We start from the raw sequence: 4529 nt of genomic DNA on the forward strand, positions 1-4529 counted from the left end.
CATTGGTGTTTGAGTCAAAGATTTGAAGTAGATTTCCCAGTTGTCACTAGAGTAACAACATTCCACTTGATCAAGTCATGGGCAGTGTTGCACTGGGAAGAAGTAGTTGGATTCAGTTTAAATGGCCTTAAACACAAAGAACTGGTCTTTTTAGTGTGGAACATGCAGATAAAGGTGAATATTCTGAAGTTGGTGCAGAGGGCCCTGACAATATGAAACATGCAGATGTTCCTTGAAGAGAAGGTTTGTTTGTCGCAGTGGCAAATGCTTGTTGTTGCGGTCATTGTTTCCAAACTCCCAGAAGTTTCACCTTTCCTGAGCAGAAGAGATTTGCAAATTGGCAAACATGGTCTTTGAACATCTAGAGCACAACAACTCTTTCCAGAACGTTGAAGCGTTCTTGGAGGCTCTCATCCGGACCTCACAGGTATGTGCTCATGAATAAGATGACAAGCATTCTTTTGTTTGAAAAAAAAAAAAATCAAAGGGCATTTTTAATACATTTTAAATCATTTAAATCGTTTTGATATTTTTTATTTGGTGGTGTTGTGATTATAATTTTTATGTAAAGCACTTTGAATTGAATTGAAGCACAAGGAGTTTGGGAATGCTCCGGCTGGAAATAATAGACTACTGTCTAACAATATGCAAAGTTATGTAAAGAACCTTGGAGTATTTTTCAATTCTGACTTACGCTTTGATCGTCAAGTTAACAGCGTTGTGAAATCATCTTTCTTTCAGTTAAGAAAATTGTGTAAACTGAAACCAGTTCTTTCGTACAAGGACTTGGAGATTATTGTGCATGCCTTTGTTTCAACCCGGCTGGACTATTCTAATGCTCTTTATCTGGGCATAAGTGAATCACTGTTTACTCGTCTTCAGTGTGTCCAGAATGCTGCAGCGAGATTTTTAACAAATACCAGAAAACGGGATCACATAACACCTTTATTGATATCCCTTCACTGGCTGCTTGTTAGATACAGAATACAATATAAGGTGTTGATGTTTGTTTTTAAAGCACTACATGACAGTGTTGCCTACTTAGCGACTTTGTCGCTAGATTTAGCGAATTTTCAGACCCCCTTAGCGACATTTTTTGGAAAAAGCGACTAGCGACAAATCTAGCGACTTTCTTGGACAAACCTTATTTAGTCTCTGAGACTCTCTGGTACTGCCGCACGAGCGCGAGGTCTCTTTTTCCCAGCGCGCGCCTCTCTCTCTGCATCTGCTCTGTTCAGTGAGCACAGAGAGGAGCAGCACTTTCAGTTAAAAAAAGATATTCTGTAGCTTCTAACTCTATTTTACATGCGAGTATAGCCGAAATCACAGCACAGCCAGTGTCTTAATCGTATGTGTATTTCATTTCATTAGACAATGTCGTGAATAGGATTTTAGTGTAGATTAATATCTTTGAGAGCTGGATATGTATTCTTAATGGAGCGCGTTTCAGTCATTATAATATTCATTCCGTTGTTTGTCAACAGAAACATTAAAATATAATAATAAAAACAGTTTTATTGGCGAATTTGGCTGCATTAAAATGCAGTATGTAAACACAGGGAGGCAAGAAAATACGACGCACTTACGTCATGAATATGCTAATTAACGTATGACGACTTTTCAGGCGGGGTTTAGCTACATTTCATTGAAAGAAGTTGGCAACACTGCTACATGATCAAGCTCCTGAGTACATAAAAGATATGTTAATTCCTTATCAGTCTCAACGTCACCTTCGCTCCTCTCGGAATATGCTCCTAACCGTCCCACGGTCTCGCTTGAGGCGTAGTGGAGACCGCACTTTTTCTGTTGCGGCTCCTGCATTTTGGAATGTGTTGCCACTATCCCTAAAAACCTCATCAGGCATGGATATTTTTAAAAAGGAATTGAAGACTTATTTATTTAATCAAGCTTTTGGCGTTTGATTAGGTCTGAGAAAAGTGAGTGATTTATTGTTTGATTCTCTTGTGTCTTGTTTTAATGTAATTAATGTTTGTATGTATTTTAGAGTTATTGATCAGCCTACCTATGGACAGCACTTTGGTCCATTCTAATGGTTTTGAAAGTGCTTTATAAATAAAAGTTGAGTTGAGTTGAGTTGAATTACCATTGTGTATGAATATGCTATATAAATACACTTGCCTTGAAAAAAAAACTAAGTTTTTATTTTTTACATTAGGGTTAGGGTTAGGGTGTATAGGGTAAAATGCGAAATTGCAACCCCCTATATAAGGTGTTGCACTTCGTTTCTATAGGTCCTAGGAGGCTGAAATTCGGTATATATACTATCGTTATATCGTACTATCGCCCGATCGTTTAGTTAGGGTAAGGGTTAGGGTTATATAGATAAATGCGAAGAGTGCCTCCCCCCGAAGTGCCTCCCCCCCCCTTATCTCGGGTACCATAAGTCCTAGAGTGCTGAAACTTGGTGGGTATACTAATTAGGGAGTGGGCTTTCGAATGCACCCAGTGCCGTCTCTCTAGCGCCACCAGGCGCCGAGATACGGTACTGCCAACTATTGCGCCTTCGCATGTACTTGTGATTACTTGAGTTTTGGTGTGCTAGGGTTATGGTTGAGTTTCGCAGTTCCAGCCCTAGAGTCGAGTTTCTCTATGTGGCTGGTTGTAACTTAGTCAAACGGGTTGGACTTAGTGTTTTTTGAGTGGTTTGGTGTTGGTTTTTAGTGTTCTTGAGTGGTTTTGAGTGGTTTTTTTGAGTGTTTCTGAGTGTTCTTTGAGTGGTTTGGTTAGGTTTTGGGTGTTTTTTTGGTCGGGTTGGGTTGGTCTTGGTTTTGAGTGTTTCTGGCTGTTTCTTTGAGTGGTTTGGTTAGGTTTTGGGTGGTTTTTGGTCGGGTTGGTCTTGGTTTTTAGTGTTCTTGAGTGGTTTTTGAGTGTTTCTGAGATTTTTTTGAGTGGTTTGGTTAGGTTTTGGGTGGTTTTGGTAGGGTCTGTCTTGGTTTTGAGTGGTTTCGAGTGTTCTTGAGTGGTTTTGAGTGGATTTTGAGGGTTTCTGACTGTAGGTTATATAGATAAATGCGAAGAGTGCCTCCCCCCGAAGTGCCTCCCCCCCCCTTATCTCGGGTACCATAAGTCGTAGAGTGCTGAAACTTGGTGGGTATACCTAATTAGGGAGTGGGCTTTCGAATGCACCCAGTGCGACTTATCCAAAGCCACCAGGCGCCGAGATACGGTACTGCTCCATTACTTGAGTTTTGGTGTGCTAGGGTTATGGTTGAGTTTCGCAGTTCCAGCCCTAGAGTCGAGTTTCTCTATGTGGCTGGTTGTAACTTAGTCAAAATGGGTTGGACTTAGTGTTTTTTGAGTGGTTTGGTGTTGGGGTTTTAGTGTTCTTGAGTGAGATTTGAGTGGTTTTTGAGTGTTTCTGAGTGTTGCTTTGAGTGGTTTGGTTTCACCGTTTTGGGTGTTTTTGGTCGGGTTGGTCTTGGTTTTGAGTGTTTCTGGCTGTTCTTTTGTGTACAATAGGTTGTTTTGGTTAGGTTTTGGGTGGTTTTGGTGGGGTTTGAATCTTGGTTTTGAGTGTTCTTGAGTGGTTTTTTGAGTGTTTCTGAGATTTTTTTTGTTAGGTTTGTTAGGTTAGTGTTTTGGGTGGTTTTGGTAGGGTCTGTCTTGGTTTGAGTGGTTTCGAGTGTTCTTGAGTGGTTTTGGTGTGGGTTAGGGAGGGTTTCTGACTGTAGGTTATATAGATAAATGCGAAGAGTGCCTCCCCCCGAAGTGCCTCCCCCCCCTTATCTCGGGTACCATAAGTCCTAGAGTGCTGAAACTTGGTGGGTATACTAATTAGGGAGTGGGCTTTCGAATGCACCCAGTGCCGTCTCTCTAGCGCCACCAGGCGCCGAGATACGGTACTGCTCCATTACTTGAGTTTTTGGTGTGCTAGGGCTATGGTTGAGTTTCTTAGTTCCAGCCCTAGAGTCGAGTTTCTCTATGTGGCTGGTTGTGACTTAGTCAAATGGGTTGGACTTAGTGTTTTTTGGAGTGGTTCGGTGTTGGTTTTTCGTAGATTCTTGAGTGGTTTTTGAGTGGAACGTGGTTTTTGAGTGTTTCTGAGTGTTCTTTGAGTGGTTTGGTTAGGTTTTGGGTGTTTTTGGTCGGGTTGGTCTTGGTTTTGAGTGTTTCTGGCTGTTTTTTTTGAGTGGTTGTTTGGTTAGGGTTTTGGGTGGTTTTGGTGGGGTTGGTCTTGGTTTATGAGTGTTCTTGAGTGGTTTTTGAGTGTGGTTAACTGAGATTTTTTTGAGTGGTTTGGTTAGCTTTGTTAGGTTTTGGGTGGTTTTGGTAGGGTCTAGGTGTCTTGGTTTTGAGTGGTTTCGAGTGTTTCTTGCCAAGGTTCAAATCCTAAGGTCCCCCCCCTTATCTCGGGTACCATAAATAGAAAAATGCTAAGAGTGCCTCCCCACAAAAATCATCCCCCCCCTTATCTCGGGTACCATAAGTCCTAGAGTGCTGAAACTTGGTGGGTATACTAATTAGGGGAGTGGGCTTTCGAATGCACCCAGTGCCGTGCGCCGATGTGC

The sequence above is a fragment of the Cyprinus carpio genome, unplaced genomic scaffold (assembly GCF_018340385.1).
Source record: "Cyprinus carpio isolate SPL01 unplaced genomic scaffold, ASM1834038v1 S000006552, whole genome shotgun sequence".
Lineage (NCBI taxonomy): Eukaryota > Metazoa > Chordata > Actinopteri > Cypriniformes > Cyprinidae > Cyprinus > Cyprinus carpio.